General features: G+C 38.2%; 1 non-coding gene across 1 annotated transcript; it reads right to left on the bottom strand.

Moving 5' to 3' along the window:
* Positions 1-10,551: 10,551 nt before the first annotated feature.
* LOC118760524 (U6 spliceosomal RNA) lies at positions 10,552-10,659 on the bottom strand. The gene has a single exon (XR_004996832.2). It is a non-coding gene; the product is annotated as a U6 spliceosomal RNA (small nuclear RNA).
* Positions 10,660-22,873: the final 12,214 nt, after the last annotated feature.

The following is a 22,873-nucleotide window of genomic DNA, read 5'->3' as shown; positions in this document are numbered from 1 at the left end:
TCTTTTTAGCCAGTTTTTAACATTCGTTTTTGTTCAATACAAGCTGCCTTACAACAAATAGTTGAGTGCCTATAATGCAGGCACTGAGGCAACAATGATTTAATTCCTTTGAGCTTATGTGTAGAAGAGAAGAGTTGAGTAATGAGACAAATCAGTGCGGATGATGCTGTAGGGAGGGACTCCTGATCGGATACAGGAGAGTTAAGAGAGGCCTTTTGAATGTCATTAAAGCTAAGGAATAATTACACGTGCACACACCCACATGAGTCATTGCCCCTTTGACTAACAGATAATTCTTTGATCCTATAAACAAAACCAAAACATGGTTAATGTGAAATACACAGAAGTTTAGGAAATTCCAACATCGGCCTTTTTCAAATTCACAAAGTAGACAAAAATGTAGCTATTTTTTTTTTTAACAAGACACATTTGTTGAAAAGGAATTAGAAATACAGGTCATATCCCAAGATGTCCACAGATTTTTCTGGATTCTCAGCTAGAGGTTCTTACGTGTTTTAGAAGCTTTTTATTTCCCACAATGTTAACTTATTCAAATCTTACCAAAAAATCTTTGTGGTTGGAAAAACAAGCTTCACTTGCCCATTTTAAAGTGTCTAGCATCTCAAAGAAGGCAATGGAAGCTCGGAGGCATTGCGTTCTCTTGCTTCAGTGTGCATCACACTGAGAGGCAGAGTTACCGCCCTAACTTGGTCCCTCTACAGGCTCCGAGGTGATTGGTCTGCCTATGACACTGAGCTATTTATCACAACATGCCAGTGCAAACACATGCTGAAAACCTCTATAGACTCCCGACAATGAAACGAAGCCTGCATTTGAGATTCCTATTGCTTACTATGATCTGGAGCAATTTTTATAAGGAAGGTTCTTTGGTAATAGGTCTATTCAAAGATTTGAAATTAGTCCTGGAATAAATTTTGTAAATAAATTGTCCTAAAAACTCATCTTTAGATTGTCAAATTTATAGCCATAAAACAGTAAAGAGTAGTCTTCAAAAATAATTTTTGCAACAGTCTCAATATTTCTTTATACAGATGTGTACTGCTTTGCCTGAATCATGGAAAGGGAGTTGTGATTATTTACCAGCAAATACCTCAGCATATGTCTACTAAAAATAGGGATTTTTCTTACATGGTCACAGCAAAATTATACAATTCAACACCTTGAACATCGATAAAATGCTAGTCCCCAGTGCAAATTTCAAATTCAGATTTTACCAGTTACTGCAATGAAATCCTTTATGAGAGCAGATTTTTTCAGTACAGCTTTCAATCTAGGAAGATTCATTATATTTATTTGCCCTGTCTCTTTAACCTTCTGGAACAACTCCTCAGCTGTTCTTTATCTGTCATCACATTGCCATTTTGGAAAGGGACAAATCAATTACATCGTAGAATGGCCATCGGTTTGGCTTCATCTGATGCTTCCTTACGCTTGTATTCAGGTACTGAGCTGGAGACAGAAATGAGACCTAAGTAATGCTGTCTCTTCTCAGTGCATCACTAAAGGAGGGGCATGATGTTAATTGTTCCCATTTTTTTGAAGATGTTCACTTTGTGTGGTTAAGGTAATGTCTGCCAGGTTTCTGTGCTGTTAATATGACTTTCCCCTTTATGATTCATAATAAGTAATCTGTAGAGAAATAATTTCCATTCTTTTTGTTAACTTTGTACCCAATGGCTTTGGCTTGCCTAAATCAATGATTGCTATGTTAATTGCAAAATATTGGTTTCAAACTCTATCATTCTCATTATGTTTATTAGTGAGCATTCTATTGCAAAGAACAGTTTTTGATTCAGTATTTCACTCCTTTTTCTGATTGCAGTTAGCATCAGTTTGAATTAATGGATTCTATTCTATTTCACGTGTTGCATCTATCATGTTCATGATTACATATTAATGATAAAACTGTCCCTAACTTGTGAGAAATCTAACTCCTATATCCGTTTGACAGATTTCCTCAGTTTTTGATTACTCTTTTACCTTTTGGCTTCCCAAATCAGGCCCTGCTTATTTTATACTTCCCTTGCTGTAGCCCTGGACCAGTTTTTTCTCCAAAAAGCTCTGGTTTCCTTAACTTTTTGAAAATGGTTATTTAGAAAATAAGATCTTGCCACTAGCTATAGTCTTTCTTACTGGGATATTATTACTTCCAGATTTTTCCAATGAACAAATTTAAGAATGAATTCATACTGATCGCTCCCATTCCAATCCAACCTACCACCACAGGGCTGTTCCTCATCTTCTGTCTCAAATAGGTATTTTCTTTCGCTAGTCAGAACTCTAGTTCGTAGCATTTGCTCTGTTTCAGGATTGTTATACTGATGCCACCATCAACTACAAATCTATTAAAGAAAGTTCAAGATTTCTTTACAGATGGAGATATGTGTCAAAAGTTACTTGAAGTAGTTATTGTTTTCTTCCAGGTTGACTGTGTCAACAACACTTAAATTAGGTTCATCTCTTTCCATTTGTGCTTATTTTAGGAGTTTTCTCATCCTTACAGATTTAGTTAAACTTTTAAACTATTAATATGATTTCAGCAAAGACTTAATGAAAAGGCTTACATAATGTCTCCAAAAATAATTTTTCATATTAGTTATATGCTCCTGGTTCCAAACAAAATCTTACTTTTTTATTCCATTTACCACTTTTTTTAAAATGGATAAGATGATTTACCTTATTTCAATGATTTATTTTTTAATTTACTAAAGCTTTTCAAAATATTTTGTTCATATTTAATACAAAGCATTTATGTATTAGATGTGATCCCAATCAAAATACCAATAACATTCTGCACAAATATAGAAAAAAAATCCTAAAGTTCATATGCAAAATACAGGAGACCAAGAACAGTCAAAGAAACCTTAAGCAATAAAAACAAAGCTATAATCACAATACTAAATTTGAAGACATGATATAGGGCTGTTATAATCAAAATAACCTGCTACTGGCAAAAAAGAAAGATATGTGGACCAACACAACAAAAATATGAAGTCCAGATTAATCCATGTACATACTACCAACAAATGTTCATCAGATGAGCTAAAATAATTCCTTGGAGAAAGGATGGTCTTTTCAAGAAACAGTACTGAAAAAACTCAATCTTGGCATGCAAAACTATGAAACAAGACTTTTACCTTACACCCAATCAAAAAATCAGTTGGAAGAAAAATCTAACCCTACGATCATAAAGTATCAAATTATTAGATTGAAGTAGGAAGGAGACATTCCAAGGCATTGGCATATGCAAAGGCTTCTGGGACAAGACCTCAGAAACACAGACCTAAATGAAATATGTTTGCCTTATATTAATAAAGGAGACAAATGGGACTATCTCAAGCTAAGAAACTGCTCACAGCAAAGGAAAAAAAATGCATCAAACAGAAGGGAAAGAAAATATTTGCTATCTATGAAACTGATTAAAGGACTAATATTGGTCATATACAAGGAGCTCAAGAAACTCAACAAACATTCATCTAGAACTGGGCAAAGGACTTTAATGGCCATTTTTCTAAGAATGAAATACAAATGGTAAAAAGACACATGAAAAAAATGCTCAGGATGATTAGTCATTAGGGAAGTGTAAACAAAAATCACATGCGGGGCCCAGCACAGTGGCCTAGTGGCTAATGTCCTTGCCTTAAACGTGCCAGGATCCCAGCAGCTCCACTTCCCATCCAGCTCCCCGCTTGTGGCCTGGGAAAGCAGTAGAGGACGGCCCAAAACCTTGAGACCCTGGACTTGCGTGGGAGACCTGGAAGAAGCTCCTGGCTCCTAGCTTTGGATCAGTGCAGCACCGGTTGTTGCGGTCACTTGTGGAGTAAATCATCAGGTGGAAGATCTTCCTCTCTGTATATCTGACTTCGCAATTAAAAAAAAAATAAATCTTTTAAAAAATTACATGTGGCATAATTCCACAGTTAGAATGGCTATCGTAAAAAATCTGGTAAGGATGTGGAGATAAAGTACCCTAATCCATTGTTGCTGGGCATATAAAATAGTTCAACCATTATGGAAGACAGTATGGAGATTCTTTAGAATTCTGAAAATAGATCTACCACGTGACCCAGCTATTCCTCTCCTGGGAATTTATCCAAATGCAGTGAGATCAGCATATGAGAAAGTTGTCTATGCCCCTATATTTCTAGCAGCTCAACTCACAGTAAAAGGAATCAAATTAGATGTGCATTAACTGATGACTGGATAAAGAAACTATGCTATATATGCATGACAGAATACCACTCAGGTGTAAAAAGAACGAAATCTGTGTTTTGGAACAAAACAGATGTAACTAGAGACCATTACATTAGTGAAATAAACCAGACACAAAATGAAAAACACCACATTTTCCCGGACTTTTGGAAGCTAATATGCAGGGTACCAAAAAATTAATGTATACAAGTGAAACTGGAAACTTGGGATTTTATTATTTACATTCTTTACATTCCTACTTAGCATTGGCATTTCTACTTTTTACATAATGAACTCTTTGTTGAGTGGAGCATGATTCTATAACTATAAAGCAAGTTAAAAATATATTGTCTCAAAAATTATAAAGTAAAGCAGGAAAGAAATAAGGAAGGGGAAGGAAGAGGATGGGAGAATAATATTACTAGGTTTTTAGGATTGTCTCGATGAAGTATATGAAATATGGTTTCCTTATATTAAAAAGAGTATAAAAAAGGGAGACTCAAGATGGCAGAATAGGGTAAGGACATATTGAAACAGATGGAAAATCATTAACCTGGGTGAAGCAGAGAGGGCACATTCCAGGAAATAGGAGAGGACGGGCCAACAGCAGAGGAGCACCTGGAGACTGACAGACACAGGAAAGCAGAGGAAACAACTGTGTGGTGTTGCAGCAACCAGATACCCCAGTGGCAGTCAGCGAGCAGTGATCTGAGCTCCACTGGTGGCTAGGGCTCCACCAGTAGCCAAGTGGGAAGGAGAGTTCACTGGTGGCTCAGGAGGTGAACCCAGAGGAAGAACTGCCTGTCCTGATGATTTGTTTAATTTAAACAGAAGCAGAGACAGAGCAGCAGATCCCAAACAGGCAAGGGAACAGGGTGGATTTCACAGCCCAGACCCCTACCAGAGCTGCATTGGGTGCCATTTTGTGTAGGAAGGCAAAGGCTGTAGATGGGACTGTGCATGCACTAAGCTGGGAGCAAACTCATTTTTAGCTTAGTGCATTGCACCGATTTGGCATCCTACAGGTTCCACCTAAAATAAGTCCAGATAGCCCCCAGACCGAATGGCCAGCAGCTGCAAAACTCCACAAGTGGCACATCTGGCACCATTTTGTACAGTGTGGCAAAACATGTGAGAAGGGAGGGACAACAGTGAGCTGAACATGCCCTGAGCTAGGAGCAAAGTCACTTCCAGCTCGATGCATTGCACAGGTCCCAAATAAAAATAATACCAACTTTAGTGTCTTACCACTCAAAATAGGTCCAGATGGCCCTCAGACTTAACGGCCAGCAGTTTTCAGCAAGGTCAATAACACCAACAACTTAGTTATATAGGACACCTGGTGTCTCCCTAATCCTGGGAACTGCTCAAACGAAGTGGGAGAAAATTTGTACAGACAATGGTTCAGCCTCAGCACAGGATCCCAAGAGGTGGAGTGCTGAGCTAGAAAGGGGGTCTACAGAAACCATGGTGGAAATCTAACATAAGAACCCAGACCTGCAACTTGCTGCAGGAGTGGCACAAGTGTCTGCAAATAACCAAGTACCAACCACAATAAGTAAAACTGAATTGTAGACCTGTGGGTGACACAGCTTAGAAACCTGCCCCAAGGAGAAGAATCTTATAACCAGAAGTACAATGACCAAGAGCAAAAGAAGAGACAGAGGCACAATGCTAATTACTGAAGACTCCCCTGCGAAGAAGCAAAATCCTATGCCAACCTCAGAGTTAACTGAGGAATATATTGAGAAAATGTGGAATAAAGAACTTGAAAAACTTGTTATAAAGCTTTTTATCAACAATGAGAAGTGCGTAAAGCAGGAGTTGAAGGAATTTAAGGAGTCCGTCACACAGGAAATAGCAACACTGAAATAAAACCAATGAGAATTATTAGAAATGAAGGACACAATGGAGCAAATCAAAAATTCAGTGGACAGTCTCAATAATAGAATGAATGAGGCAGAAGAAAGAATTTCAAAATTGAAAGATATTTCTTGCCACAATGGTAAAAAAAAAAAAAACTGGAAGAGGAACTGAGTCAAGCCAAGAAAAGTATTTAAGAATTAAAGGACACTATTAAAAAGCTAAATATAAGAGTTAAGGGAGCTCCAGGAGGTACAGAAATAGAAGCTGGGTATAAACCTATGTTTAATAAAGTAATAAAGGAAAACTTCCCTAATCTGGAGAAAGAATTGGGGAACAACATCCAGGAGGGCACAGAACTCCCAGCATGGTTGATCAAAAGTGATCTTCACCACAACACATGATCATCAAGCTCTCTTCAATCAAACATAAAGGAAAAAACAATCCTTGAATGTGCACATGAAAAAATCAATTGACATATAGAGGAATGGAAATTAAATTCACAGCTGACCTCTCACAGGAAGCTCTAAAGGCCAGAAAAGAATGGAGTGACATATTCCACATCCTAAAAAAAAAAAAAAAAAGTCAGTCCAGAATAAGGTACCCAGCAAAGCTTTCCTTTGTCTTTGAAAATGAAATAAAATACTTCCACAGTAAAGAAAAGCTCAAAGAACAAGCCTTTTCTAAACCTGCCCTACAAATGATAAATACATTCTCTTGACAGAGAAAAGGAATATCACCCACCAAACACAAAGGCAAATGTGAAGAACATCAAGTAAAGTAACAATAGAAGAATAAATCAAATAGTGAACAACCTAGTGCTAAAATGACAGGACAATATTACCATCTATTCATATTAACCCTGAATGTAAATGGCTTACACTCAGCAGTCAAATGTCATAGATTAGTAGACAGGATCAAAAAACAAAACCCATCTATTTGTTGCTTATAGGAGACACAACTCACCAAGGAAGATCACCAGAAACTGTATCTCATGGATTTTGACTTTTTTGTTTCATATCTTCAAAATAATTTCTTTCTCATTAAATTTTTCACTGACTCAAAGATCATACGGTAGCATCACTTTCTTCAAGAAGGTTCTTGGTTTCATTTTTCATTTCTTCAGCAACACATTAGTCATTCAGTAGCATGCTATTTAACTTCATGATGCTGTTAATTTCTTTCTTCCTGTTGTTGATTATGATTTGTAGCTTTTCATTTAGGGATGTACAGTAACTGTGTAATGGAGACTATCATATCTAGCAGCATGTTATTTAACTTCATGGTGTTGCAAATTTCTATTTTTCTCTTCCTGTTGTTGATTTTGTATTGTGGCTTTTGATTTACAGGGATGTACAGTAGCTGTGAAATGGAGACTAACATATCCAGTTGTGAGGATACAATGCACTATGGATCTCTACTTCCAGACAAAGATGGACTCCCAATGAAACTGTTTACTATAACTTGACAATACGATGCTGGACTCTGCCATTTTCCATACTCGCAATGATTGACATATGACTGTTTATGAAGAAATATACTGTTGCAATAGTATAGGGAAAATCAGTGGGGGGGAGGTATTTGAGGAGGGAGTAAGAAAACTTCCAGAGCCTATTGAACTGTATCATAAAATAATAATAATAATAAATTAAAATAGGAAAAACCAAAATAATAAAATAAAAATAGAAATTCTTATAAATCCAAAACATCTTTTTAAGTTTTATTATAAAAATACTTATTTCTTTATTTTCACTTTCTAGAAAGAGGGGAAAATTATATTTATCATTTCATTTTAGTTATTTGTCAACTCAAACTCCATAGCACATTTTATTTTTTTAAAGGTTATTTTATTTTTCTTGGAAAGTCAGATATACAGAAAGGAGGAGAGACAGAGAGGAAGATCTTCCGTCTGATGATTCACTCCCCAAGTGGCTGCAATGGCTGGAGCTGAGCCGATCTGAAGCCAGGAGCCTCTTCCAGGTCTCCCACGTGGGTGCAGGATCCCATGGCTTTGGGCTGTCCTTGACTGCTTTCCCAGGCCAGAAGCAGGGAGCTGGATGGGAAGTGGAACTGCTGGGATTATTAGAACCAGCATCCATATGGGATCCTGGCACATTCAAGGCAAGGACATTAGCTGCTGGGCCAAGGCGCCGGCCCTCTATAGCACATTTTAGAAACTGTCTGAAAATATTAGTGGTATTTACTTCCTTTGCACGTAATGGAATTACTCTTATGCTTGCATTTGACTTCTATATTATGTTCCTGTTTACAATTCTTTTCATTTCTTCTTATCTTTTCTTCTACCTTTTCTGTTAGCGTATCAATCAGGAATTTGGTTGTAAGAGCTCATTTCAACTAGTTTAGAAAAATGAATTCAATAGTTTCAGTATTTAAAATAGATTACAAAATCTCTGAAAATATCAGAGAAACAAGTTTGATGTCTAAATAGTAAAAATGTTCAAACCACAGTGGAGACTCTGTGGCTACAGCTACTTTTCTGGCAGACCAGATGGTACCTCCTTCTCTTTTCAATTCAAAACAACATGTGAATGCATTTTATGGGCTCTGCACCACAGCATGGTGCCCTAGCTGCAAGGGAGCTTGGGAAAACAAGTTTCTGGGTTCTAAACTGAATACGTTCAAAATCAGTTGAGGTAGTTTTCCACTCATAGAGGACTGCGCAGAGGTAATGACCAATAGGTACATACTATTGCTGCATTTATTGTTTTTCCTTGTTCTATGTTTTTCTTATAATGCTTTATAATTGAGCATTGTATTTCTACCTTTATTTCTTTTTAAAGAATGCATGTTTATTTATTTGAGGTAGGGAAAGACAGACGGATTTTCCAAGTGCTAGTTCTCTCCTAAAATGCCAGAAGCAGCCTTGGCTAGGCCAAGCCAATTCCGGTGCTAGGGCCTTGAATGGGACACTGTGGTGGATTGTAGGGAGCCCGCTATTGGAAGCATCAGGTGCAGTCTGGCATGATGACCATAAGTAGGAATCTGGATCAAAAGCTGAACCAGGATCCAAATCCAGAAATTCTGATAGAATGCAAATGCTCCAAGTAGCGTTTTGCAGTTATTAAGCAAATGCCTGCCCCTGTTTCTTTCTTTCTTTCTTTTGTGATCACTGACAATTTTTTAGAACTGCCAAATCTTACCCACTTGAGGTTACGCTATTCTATAAATACCTAGAATCAGTAAATTTCTGTATCCTTTCTCCAAATAAGATAAGCTCTTTAGCATGCTGTTGATGCCCCTCCAGCGTCACTGTCTGCTCACTCCTCTTTCAAGGTGATCATCTGAGATTTTAAATATTCCAGACAATGATTGCTTTTGCTTTGGGCACTAGCAGCTATTTAGACCTAACTGAAGTTATTATTTTTGCATTTGATGTTCCTCCATGTTCCCCGGAGTGGTATGCTGGACTCCTAAGAGTCAGTTGTTAGTACTTCTTTCCTAACACGTTTAGTAAAATCATGTTAGTGGCTTGATGTCAGCCACAGTGGGAGTGATGCTTCTGATAAAAATCAAGGTGTTTTCCCCCAGAGAACTGGTTGTTCTACAGTTACCAGTGTATCACTGGTTTCTTTTATGCCATGTCTTTCTCCTTATTATATTAATTTTTCACTTACTACACCTTGAATATTTCAGAGACAGTCCATACACAATAAAATGTATTATTACTTATTTATTCTCATATATGAAGGTCAGTTTGCCTAAAACTGGGTTTATTGCAGAGGCTTCAAATCGCTTAGCCCAAGTATAACTCTCTCTTTGCAACTGAACCTCAATTTTAGCAGGATACACTACTACCTCTAATAAATACTATACTTTTTCAGTCTCTAAGCAAGTGTGGCCACAAGATCATATTCTAGCCAGCAAAGGAGCCAGTAAAGGTAAAATACGTGCTGTACTAGACTAAGAAAGTCTCCTTAAAGAGAATTGGTGAAACTAGAAGACATGTTTTCTCCCACTTCCTTCATTCGCTATTCAAAATACAAATCAGGTTAAAGCAGCCTAACCACAGGTAACTCCCTAGAATTAGGATGATCCTCTATGACTCAATTTTCCTCTGATATTCTGGCCTCTTTGTTTTTGGTTGTATATTTTGGGAGATTCCTTTGATCTGAGCTTGCACCAGCCAATTTCTTCTTTACTCACATTCAACGTATTGTTCAACCAGCTTTTTAGTATCCTAAACCATTTTCCTGTTCTGCATGTGGATTTAGTGTTGCAACAGGCTTTCCCTTCTTATTGCTGAGTTCTACTCCAAATAAGTCGTTAATACATACATTGCTGTCTACAACTAAAAACTAGACTTCCAAGTGATTTTTGTTGTTGTTGTTCTGGCTTTCAACTTTCAATTTTTGAACTGGTGCTTCACCTCTGTAAGTTTCTTGAGGATGGAGATAACAGGTGTTACTCAGTTGAATTCATTGATAGAGACTTACTGAAGAATACACCCTTGGAAGCAGGAAAGGGTAGAATGTTTTATGAATTTGGAGTCATTCTTGCACAGGAGCCATGCTAATCTTCTCTGTATCATTCCTGTTTTAGTATATGTGCTGCCGAAGTGAGCACTGAAGAATAAATTCTTACAGAAGATACTTCATATTGATAAATCTTTCCTCAAATCATTACAACTCTAGGATTAATAATTTGAGCTGGGATGGGCATAATGGCTCAATTGGCTAATCCTCCACCTCCAAGTGCGGCATCCTGTATGAATACTGGTTTGTGACCTCGCTAATCTACTTCTAATCCAATTCCCTGCTTGTGGCCTAGGATAGCAACAGAGGCTAGCCCAAGTCCTTAGAACCCTGCACCCATGTGGGAGACCCAGAAGAATCTCCTGGCTCCTGGCTTTGGATTGGCTTAACTCCAGCCATTACAGCTATTTAGGGAATGAACCAGTGGATGGAAGATTTTGCTCTCAGTTTCTCCTTCTCTCTGTAAATCTGCTTTTCCAAAGAAAATAAATTTAAAAATCTTAAAAAAGAATATTATCTGATAGAGAGTTGCATCTTATAAATACCAAATATCAGCTCACCATTTTATCTGAGGAATTGGCAAAAAAAAAAAAAATTAAGGCCAAATAATTAAATGTTTCCATCTCTGTGTCCACAAGGCTTCTGTCACAATTACTCTGTCATTGTAATATTAAGCAACTGTAGATAATATGTAAATGAAGGGATGTAACTGTTTTTCTATGAAACATTACCAATAGATAGTAGCATTTGAATTTCATCAAAACTTCATGAAATCTTCCTATTATTTTTATGTTTTTTAAAACATAAAAACCCTTCAAGATTTCTGGTCATAAAAAATTGAGTGCTATATGTCAATCAGTGGACTCTGCACCAGTCTCATCGTACCTGGATTGTTGCTGATGATATGTTGGAGCTTCTAATTGATCGAGGTGACGCTCTGCTGGCTCTGCCGTCAAACCTGAGAGGGCCTCCCTAAGAGGCCGTTGAACTTGACTGGACAAGTGGGATGCTGGACTCTGTATGGTGTGAGCTTTTAATTAGGGAATCTCAACGGAACTTGGGCTGTGGTTATGCATCAAGGTGAAGGAACTCACCATGGGGGAAGGGTTTTTGGTGAAGGGGGGAGAATCCCAGTACCTATGAAATTGTGTCATGTAATACAATGTAATTAATGAATAAATGAATAGAAAAAAAATTGAGTGCTAAGCTGGAGTGGTCCTGCAAGCGAGATTTTGCTGAATCCTCTTACAGCTAGCACCTCCTAAAAATATATATATTTGAAAGGCAGAATGACAGAGAGAGGGAAACACACAAACACAAACACACACAATGAGAGAGGGAGAAGGAGAAAGAGAGAGAAAGAGAGAGAGAGAGAGAGAGAGAGAGAGAAGGAGTGAGGAGAGAGATATATGTCTTCCATCTGCTTATTCACCCCCATGAGTGGCAGGGGTCCAAGGACTTAAAGTCCTCTTCTGCAGCTATTCCAGGTACATTACCAGGGAACTGGTACAGAAGCAGGACACTTGGAACTCAAACTGGCTCTCCTCCATGGAATACCAGAATTAGGAACAGTGGCTCAACCCATTGCACCATGATTCCTCGCCAAGTCTATCACTTTTAATACCTGTTTAGTTCAAACAAACCAAGTAGCATTAATAACTTCTTTTTTTTTGTCCTAATTTTATCATCAACCAGTGGGCTTTGATTAAAGATGATAGCTGTGTCTGGTATTTACTTTCCACTCAGTCTCATTTTGGCTCCAGTATTATTGCCTTACTTTGATTTTTTTCTTCATGGTTTCATTAATACCAATATAAGCCATGCCACTCCCCTCCACCACACACACACACACACACACACACACACACACACACACTCTCTCACACATACACAGAGGAGAAGGTTAAGAGAGAGATCAAGATAACCATCTTGTGTAATTACCATGAGATACTGAAGTGGCTGAGTCTTGCGCTTTCTGCATATTGATGCTTCAAGACAGTGAATAAAGCCAGACATTTTCCAGAGGGGAAGTCAGTGCATCTGAGTCACAGGGCTTTGATTTTTAGAGTCAGAAAGACTCAGAACAAATTTGGGAAGTACTTAGCTAGCTCTTGCCTTGTGCTGCTAACTGGAAACATTGGCCTTCAGAATATGTATGCAGGTATTTATGAACCGAAAATTTTCCAAATTCCAGTGTTTCTGAGAAAAGTCAGGAAGTGTGGTGAACTTCATGAAAATATTTCACAAAGCACATTACTATTTTGCACCTCACATCATATTTGCATAAGAATAAATAATTTAATGCCTATAGGACCTTTGTTCTGAACTAAAAGACATTTGTAAAAAATTGAGCTTCCCTCCCCCCACCCTTTTTGACTCATCCTTAGCAGAATAGGATTAAGATAAACCTGTGGGGAAAGCAGACATGGTTGCTTCAGGCTGGGCCCCATTACTGGGGTCATCACAAATGCCAGTGTCTGATTCTTAGCTTAACAAATTCAGAAAGTTGATTTTCATTGTATACACATAAAGGTGATCGGGCTTGAGGGGGCTGACTCATGGTAAACAAATTTACAGGCAACTGTCTGACTAAATGGGGAGCCAATTGACTAATTCACACTTTGAATTGGAACTGCCAGCCAGCCAGTGTATTCACGCCAGAAGAAAAGATAACTTGGGAAACCAAATTAAAGTCCAAAGGCTGTTTGAAGAACACAAAATCTGGACAGTAGTTGTTAGAGACTCATAGGCTACTCACAAGGCTACAGCTGTTGGATGAGTCTTGATAATTTGCTGCAGTGACAGATTTTCCTACCAGATCCCAAAACTTACATGACTGATAGGGACCCCTTTATTGTGTCCACTGCTTACTATAAGTCAAATGTCTGATCTGCAGCTCCATTTGTCAAGTCTCTAAGAAAAGGCCAAATTCTTTCATGTCAAAGTTCATTCTTACTTTCCTGTTATTTTTTCCAATAAACTCTATATATTGTCTGCACATTTCATTAACCTTCTTGCTCTAAATGTAACTCTGCTATTCCACGAGAACACCTTTCCTCTGATGCTTTCTTAAGTAGTAGCTTTTTTCTCCTAACAATACTCTCTTGGCCACACTACTGGTTCTGAAAGTAAATGGGTTTCCTTCCTGTTTTATGTTGACTTTCCATGCCATTCTTTCTCCACCAAAACTCTCTCATTTGGATCTCAGGTCATCATGGCAAACTACATACTAACTGCTCCTTCTTGAAATCATCTACAGATTCCTGGTGTCTTAAATATTTTAGCTCTTGGTAGATTTCTATTTTCCCTAATGTTGTTTCTATACTTGCTGGTGACTTCAATATTTTTATGACATTAATTAAAATACCTGCAAAGAACCAGTTGGAAAACAATAGATTTATTTCAGCTTGCTGTTCAGGTTGCAGTTCAAGATTGGGTGACTCCATAGTCTGGTTTCTAGAAGTGACCAGTAGTGGTGGAGTGGTTGTGTACAGATTGTCATATGGTGAGTAAACACACACACACACAGAGAGAGAGAGAGAGAGAGAGAGAGAGAGAGAGAGAGAGAGAGAAGTTAGGAAAAACTTAAACTCAAATAATCAACTGTTTCATGAGAACCACCCTCCAAGGCCATATCTTCAGTGACCTAAGACCTACCACGAGACCCATCTCTCAATGTCAAATTAGATCCAATCTTCACTACTAACATTGGCATCAAAGTGTGACAATTTGCATTAATTTTGGAGAGACATATACTACTCAACTCATAAACACAGACTATTCTACCTGCAATCTGAATTATCAGCCTTTCTTACTTTCTGTGACACTATTCTCTACCTTCATCCTTATATGATCAAAATTTTATACATACTGTGATTGATAATCACTTATTTCTCCACTCATTTCCTCTCAAAGTATCCATGCCAAGCAATTACTCCATTCAAAACCCAGGCTAAAGTTCACTGACCTTAACAACTTTTCACTATTTTTCATTTATCATAATCTTCATTTTATTTATTGCATAACTTATATTTCAGGCTCTATTGTAACAATTTCTATCTTATGATTTCTTTGCCCCTTGTCTTCTTTTGACATACCCATTAGACAAAGATTTTGTTTTATTTTAATCAAAATTTTTATGTCTCCTTTTTGACCGGAATATGTACAGCTAAAATGTGCCTAGTATGGAAGAGATACCACATGCCTATTAGTCTCACCTTAAATTCATTACAATTATCCTCAAGTGAGCCCTTGGTGCTACTCAATAATTGCAGTGTATTTACTAATTGTAAGTAAATAACATGTTCAATCCGCAGCATTTTCCTCATGCTCATTCCCAATGGATCTCATCTTTTATTTCGCCTGGAAGTAGAAGCCATCAACTGAGAAGCCATTCCCCATCCTCTTATCAGCAGTTGAATTTGCCTTAGTGTGCACACCACCTTCTCTCCTGTTACCACAGATGAACTGTCTGTGTCCACAGCAAAGATCAACCTCAGCACTTATATTCTCAACTCTATTCCATTTCACCTATTTCACAAAAGTCTTCTGGCAATGTTTCCATCCCTGTCCTATATCATTAATTTTTTCCATCATCACTGAGCAATCCTATCAGCACATAAACATGCAGTTATTTCTCCCATATTAAAATATAAATTTACTCTTATAGTACCCTTCAGTTACTACCAGTATCTTTTACAGAAATAAATCCATACGAGTTTTCACCGCATCCTTATCACATTCAATTGCTCTCTACTAAATCTCTTCAAGTTGTTCCAATCAGACTTTTCCATCTACCACCTTCCCTGAAACTTCTGTTGTAAAGATCATAGTGACCCCCATGTTGCTGATTCCAATGCTCACCTTTGAGTACTCATTGTACTTATCAGAAGCATCTCTCCTTTCTCTTAGACATGCTTAGTTTGTGTGGCCACCAGCACCCCACACCCTCCTGTCCTCTTATACTTTATTAACTTTTCCTTTTCAATCTCTGCCGCTTCATCCTCATCTAACTTCTTTATTTGTGCTTTGTTGTTTTCTTTTTGTCTTTTTGTCTATTTTTAAACAATTTTGTAGGTACCGGGTTTCATCCTCCCCCCTCCTAGTCCTCCTTCCTCCATTCTCACTCGCTGTTATCCACTGAATTTTCACAGCAAAGTAGCTCCTTAGTAACACAAGATTAACTTTATGCTATTACAGCATATCATGACATAGTAAGAATAAGTAGAAGAAGAAAATATAGTATCATGCTGTGTGAGTAAATTCACATTTTTCATAATGGGATTCTTATTTTAGTCAAGAATAAACACATACACTGTAACATATATTCTCCTCTGTGCTGATCTCTGTTATGCCATTCATCTGTGAGAATGTGTGTTGATACTTGATTATCTGTATCTACTTAATCTGTAATTTACCTGAAGACTCCCTTATATCAGAGAGAACATATTGTATTTGTCCTTTTGCAACTGCTTATTTCGCTAAGCATGACGGTCTCCAGCTGAGACCATCTTGTTGCAAATGGTAGGATTTTATTCTTTTTAAGGGATTAGTAGTATTCCATGGAGTAGATGTACTACAGTTTCTTTACCCATTCCTCTTTTGACAGGTATATGTCTTGTTTCCCTGTCATTGCTAATGTGAACTGCACTGATATAAATATAGGTTTTCAGATCACTCTCTTTTATGCAGATTTCATCTCCTTTGGATATATTCCCAGGAATAGGATGGCTGAGTCATAGGATAGGTCAATTCTCAGTTGCTCCATTCTGACTTCCAAAGTAGTTACACTAATTTTCACTCCGACCAATGGTGGATTAGGGAGCCTTTTCTTCCACATCCTCACCAGCAGTTGTTAGTTGATTTCTGCATGTTGGCATTTCTCACTGGAATAAGGAAGAAACTCAGAGTGGTTTTTATTTGCATTTCCCTGATATTTAGGAAACTTGAGCATTTTTCATTTATCTATTAGCTATATGAATTTCTTCTTTTGAGAAGTGTCTGCTCTTATTCTTAGCCTACTTCTTCAGAGTTGTTTGTTTTGCTGTAGTTGAGTCTCTGAAATTCTTGGTAAATCCTGGATATTAGTCCCCTATCTCTTGTGCAGTGTGCAAAGATTTTCTCCCATTCTATTGATTTCCTATTTGCTTTGTTGACTGTTTTCTTTGCTGTGCAGAAAGTTCTTAATTTGATGCAGTCCCCTTTGTTTACTTTGCCTTAACTTACTGTGCTCATTTATTGCTTTCTTATACTAATTTCCTCGCTGACCTCATCTGGTCTTGTGGAATCAAATATTATCTACGTACTGTCAATACTCAAACTTAATCTTCCAATGCAGATCCCGTCCTTGAACTTCACACCTGTATATATAGCTGCATACTTCAGAGCTCCACCAGAATACAGTTAGCATTTCAAGACTATTATGCACAATATCAACCTCTTTGCATAGCTCCTTTACCCATGACCACTGATAAAATCTGCATCTCCTATAGTTTCACCATGTCAATAAATGGCATATTCATACTTCCAATTGTTCTGGCCCTGAATTTGATCTCATTTTTAATTTCTTTCTTTCTCACATGCTCCATATCCAATTTATTGGAAAATTTTATTGACTTGGCTCCAAAACATAGCTGGAATCTAGCCACTGCCTAACACTTCCCCTACTATAACCATGTTCTGAACCACCATCATCTCTTACCTGGATAATTGCAATAAATTCATACTTAGTTTCTCTGAAACACATGTTCCAATTACTTTCAACACAGCATCCACAATTAATTTTGCTCAAATGAAAAATCAAATGATATCATAACTCTAGTCAAAACTTCCTAAGAGCTTTCCATCTACCTCCAAGCCAAACTGGCTACAGAATATAAGGTTTTATGTAATTATGTGCTGTACTTCATTACCTCTCTGGCTTTGTTCGATCAATGTTGGCCTCTTTGCTTTCTTCAACATATCAAGTAGCCTTAGCAAATTTGCCTCAACCTTTTCCCTGACTATGGCAATCTTTCTCCAAGTAGCTTCCAACTTACTCCTTTGCTTCCTTCAGGTTTTTTATCACTGACTACACTATTTTGAGTTGCTCCACAGACACACAGCCTGTTCTCTCTTGCTTTATGTTGCTTCATTTATAACCACCATACAAATTGAATATTCTACTCACTTGCCTTTTTCTTTTTTTTCTTTTTTTTTAAAGATTTATTTTTATTACAAAGTCAGATATACAGAGAGAGGAGGAGAGACAGAGAGGAAGATCTTCTGTCCGATGATTCACTCCCCAAGTGAGCCGCAATAGGCCGATGCGTGCCGATCCGATGCCAGGAACCAGGGACCTCTTCCAGGTCTCCCACGTGGGTGCAGTGTCCCAAAGCATTGGGCCATCCTCAACTGCTTTCCCAGGCCACAAGTAGGGAGCTGGATGGGAAGTGGAGCTGCCGGGATTAGAACCGGAGCCCATATGGGATCCCGGTGCGTTCAAGGCGAGGACTTCAGTCGCTAGGCCACGCCTCCAGGCCCCTCACTTGCCTTTTTCACTCTTTGTGTCCAGCACAGCCCTTCCTAGCCTCAACTGCAAGGCAGGAATTTTTTTCTGTTTCCTTCATTTATGTATCCCATGGCCTAGAAGAAAATAACAGTAGATGATTTATTAACATAATTAAGAAATAGAAGTAAGGTGTAAGGGAGGGAGTAAATGTTTGAAATAGAAAGGACTTTGTTTTGTCCATGGGAAATTCTGAACTACAAATCCATTACATGGAATGAAGAATATAATTTGTAATAGAAATAATACATTGCTATTTAAAGTAATAGCTCACTAAATTCAATGTTGTATCCTGGAATGGATCCTAAAACACACAAAGGATGTTGGTTTTATACTTATAATAAAATGTACCATGGTGACATAATATTCTAATGGATCAAAATGAATAAGGGGTATGTGGGAATTCTGTGTGTCATCTGTGCACATTTTCTGCAAATATAGAAATGTTAACCAAGTTTTAGCCCCCCAAAACCTATAAAACTGAAGATGTAACCAAAGTGCTGTATATTTACAAGTTTGAGGGATAGGTTTTGAAAAACAAAAGTGCAGTAATGTTTTTAATTAGTTATTTTTATTATTGTTTTATGATGCAGTTACATAGCCTCTGAGATTTTCCCACTCTCCAAGTTCCTTCCTCCATTCATTTCACCTCTAATATTACAGTGGGTGGTTCTTCATGAACAGTCATAAGTCCATCACGTTGTTATTGAAGTGTTTCCAACATTGTATGCATGGACAATGTCAGAGAGTCCAGCATCCTACTGTCAGGATGTTTTCAACTGTTTCACTGGGAGCCATCTTTGGTCTGGATGCATAGACATACCCATGCAGTCACTTTTTAATGTAAATGTCAAAAACGTATTTTCTAAGGATAGTTAGATACTTCTAAGATACATCCATGTCAGTCACCAATCCTGTTCTAATACTGGCAAATGAAATATTATTCACTTTTGCATAAGTAGTGTTTTTTTTCTTGAAGACCAGTGAGAACTTAAGGTAAATTATATTTAATTAACAAAAGAAGTAAGGAGATAGAGACTTCTATAACTAAGTTCAAGGTGATTTCAGGTCATTGCCAAGGCTTTGGAGAGTGAGGGCACTGCTCAGTTTTTTTAAATATCTAATTTTACTTCAAAGCCTATGGATGCAGATACATCACTAGCACTGCTCTTAGCTTGCCTTGATCAGGACTGTTTTCAGCTCACAAAAGAACATTGCTTCCACTCAGAAACAACAAAAACATTGCCCCAAGCCTCAAAGACAAATTTCATAATCCATTTTTTTCTTCCCTATTTTCTGTGTTTCTTACAGCATCTTTGTCTTGGGCTCTGTACTTTTCTGTCTCCACTTAGGAGCAGGGCATATAGGTTTGGAGTTGATAAATCATTTTCTTCTCCATTAACTCAGTTTGATTTTGATGCCCTGAAAATCCCTTTGAGGCAGGCAAGGCAGGTATTACTGTTCATATTTTAGAAAGAAGTCAGCCAAATGCTCAGAGAATGAGATTCAGGACACGAACCCAAGAGATTCTGAGTCGGGGTCTATTGTCTCTACCACACTACTAAGCTACTTTGTCTTTAGATACAGATGGAAACCAAGGTTAGGAAAAAGCTGAAGGATATGCTATTCTAGGGGGGAGAAATATGAAGAAAAGTAAATCTAGGAGAGGAATGCTGTGTTGCTGCTATGAGAAGAGAGAACAGAATGACAATATTTATGGACCTTGGGATGAGTGCAGGGGTCAATCTTCTATGCCACTGTTGGGTAGTAGACAAAAAAAATTGAAATGCCCAAGAGTTTACAACCAGCTCCTCACAAATTGACATGTGTGTGTGTACATGTGAATTTTGAGGTGAAGGGAATAGGAGAGATGTCAGAATCACCAAAGCATCATGTAAAGGTTAGAAACCTGAGAATAACTCCAGACATTGTAAACTAAGTACAGTGCTTTATTCTTTTATTTGTTTGAAAGCACAGAGGTGGGGGGAGAAGGGGAAAGAGGGAGGGAAGAGGGAGAGGGAAAGAGAAAGAGGGAGAGAGAGAAGTTTTCATTCACTGGTTCACTCTTCAAATGACTACAACAGCTGGGCCTGGGCCTGTATGAAGCCAGGAGTCAGTAGCTTCTTCAAGGTCTCCCCTGTGTGTGTAGGGCCCAGCCACTTTAGCCATGACCTGCTGCTTTCACTGGTTTAGCAGGAAGGCAGTCAGGAAGTAGAACAGCTGGGACACAAGCCAGTGCCTGTATGGGATGCCAATATTGGAGCTGGCAGCTTAACTTGATATGACACAATGCCAGCCCAAATTTTACTCTTTAAGACAAAGTGCATGCCATTGATTTCATATGGTAGGGTACAGATTTGTATATCAAATAATCACTCTATTAAATGGGGATCAAACTGAAGGGAAGTGAGAGTGTAAATGGAGAGAGCAATGAAGAAATTTGAAATGGTCTAAGCCTGGTGAGAGCAGATTGTACCTGAATACCTGAACAAGGGCCATGGTTTTGGCAACAGAGAGAAAAGATTTTGCAAGTGATAGTTGAGACTACTGAGGGGCTGGATATGAGGGTAAAGAAGTGGGATGTATCAGTGATAACTGCTAGGTTTCTGGATAATGGAACAAGATAAATGAAAGTGTTATCAGCTGAGACAGAGATTACTGAAAGAAAGGCAGGTTTTGTTGATGGGGAGAGAGAGAGAGAGGGAGTTTTTTAATATCAGTTTCATCTGAATTTTCTAGTAGACATCCAACAAGAGATGTCAATCTGGCAGCTAGAGATATAGATCCAGATCTTAGAGCAGAGTTCTGATCTGAAGATACAAACATATGAGTCATCTGCCTAAAGGTGGTAATTGAAGCAGAGGCTGTAAATGAAATCACCTAAGGAGAGAGTGTAAAGTGAGAAGAGATGAATATTCTAGGATTGAGCTCTGAGCAGCTATAATATTTAATGACTGGATACATATACTCAATGCACTTGTTCATGAAGTAAGCTTAAAAATGTTTATAGAACTACTTTACTGAGAAAGGTTCTGATGCACCTGTTGGTGTTGACTGGGAGCACAGAGCCCACAAGCATATATCTTTAAACATTACCATGCATGCCTGAAGCACCCTCCATCCTGCTGGCAAGACTTCAGCATTCCCCACAGAGAGATGGAAGATGGCTGCCAAGTCATACTGAACTTCATTCAAACTAGATTTGTTTTCTCATGCTTACTTTTGCAGGCCCAAGACACAGCCTATGCAGATTAGTCTTTTGGGCACTTTCTTTTTTTTTTTTTTTTTTTTTTTTTAAAGATTTATTCATTTTATTACAGCCAGATATACACAGAGGAGGAGAGACAGAGAGGAAGATCTTCCGTCCGATGTTTCACTCCCCAAGTGAGCCGCAACGGGCCGATGCACGCCGATCCAAAGCCGGGAACCTGGAACCTCTTCCGGGTCTCCCACGCGGGTGCAGTGTCCCAAAGCATTGGGCCGTCCTCAACTGCTTTCCCAGGCCACAAGCAGGGAGCTGGATGGGAAGTGGAGCTGCCGGGATTAGAACTGGCGCCCATATGGGATCCCGGGGCTTTCAAGGCGAGGACTTTAGCCGCTAGACCATGCCTCCGGGCCCTTTTGGGAACTTTCTTTACACCTTCCAAACTTACCCTGTACCAGCAGAATTCAGTAGCAAGACTCCTGGCATTACAATTGAAAACAACATATGCTTTTCAAAATATATTTTTAAATGGTCATTGAAATTTTATAAAACTATCTTGATCACGTCCATAGGACATGACCAAATATCTGTTGAATGCCTAGTCTTTGGAACACCTTGTGGATAATAAGAGAGGCAAAGACATAATCACTACACTTGAGAAACTTTCAGTCTATTTAAGGAGACCAGAATAACATTTAATACAAGTAACGAAAAATAAAAGGAAGACTGCATGAACCAAGTTTGCATTGCACATTCTAGAAAGTAAGGAAAACTAAGGCTTTTAGAGTTCAGGTCAAGAGCTGTAATCTGCATTCACAGAACAACATATATGAATGACTTGATGGAGTTGCACTGCTCTCATGTCACCACTATTCTTTCTCCTAGGAGAAACTGGATAGAAATCATATTTGAAAAACTGATCTCTGCAAGGAAAATTCCATGCAACCACCTGCAGAAACCAACTCAATCTCATGTAATAGAATCTGAACTTCTTTTTAAATGATTTAAGCCACTTGAGCGTTTTATAAATCAGTTCCCAAATTAGTTTAACATTTATCTTTCAGACAGGCTATTACCTCTAACAATAAACTCCCATTAAAGGAATTTACATGAATGTGGTCAAGGAAAGGAGATCCTCATTTCTCATCCCACTCTACTAGTCTTCAACATTTGACATTGTTGACCAACGGTACTACTTACCACCCTACCCAGCACTTCATGCTATTGTTTCCTTTCCTACCTCTATGTCTGATCCAAACTCAAACACAGGGTGGAACACATAGTAGGCACTCAATATGTGGTTATGAAGAATGAACTGCTTCTTGCTGGCCTCTTCTGTTTTATCCCAATTCTTCAATGAAGATAACCCCCAACTGAGTTTCCATCTCTGACATTTTCTCTACTATCTGCATTTCTACTCTATGACTTTAGCTGTGACCTTGTAGACTAAGTCCCTTATTTTGACCTCTCCTTAATGTACCTCAGGCAATTCAAAATAAATATGCCCAAAACTGAACTAATTCTCTTTCCTCTGAAACTTATAACTCATTTCTG

Source organism: Ochotona princeps, chromosome X (genome assembly GCF_030435755.1).
Source record: "Ochotona princeps isolate mOchPri1 chromosome X, mOchPri1.hap1, whole genome shotgun sequence".
Taxonomy (NCBI): Eukaryota; Metazoa; Chordata; class Mammalia; order Lagomorpha; family Ochotonidae; genus Ochotona; species Ochotona princeps.
Note: the sequence above shows the minus strand (reverse complement) of the source record. Positions and strands in the feature narration are given on the sequence as shown.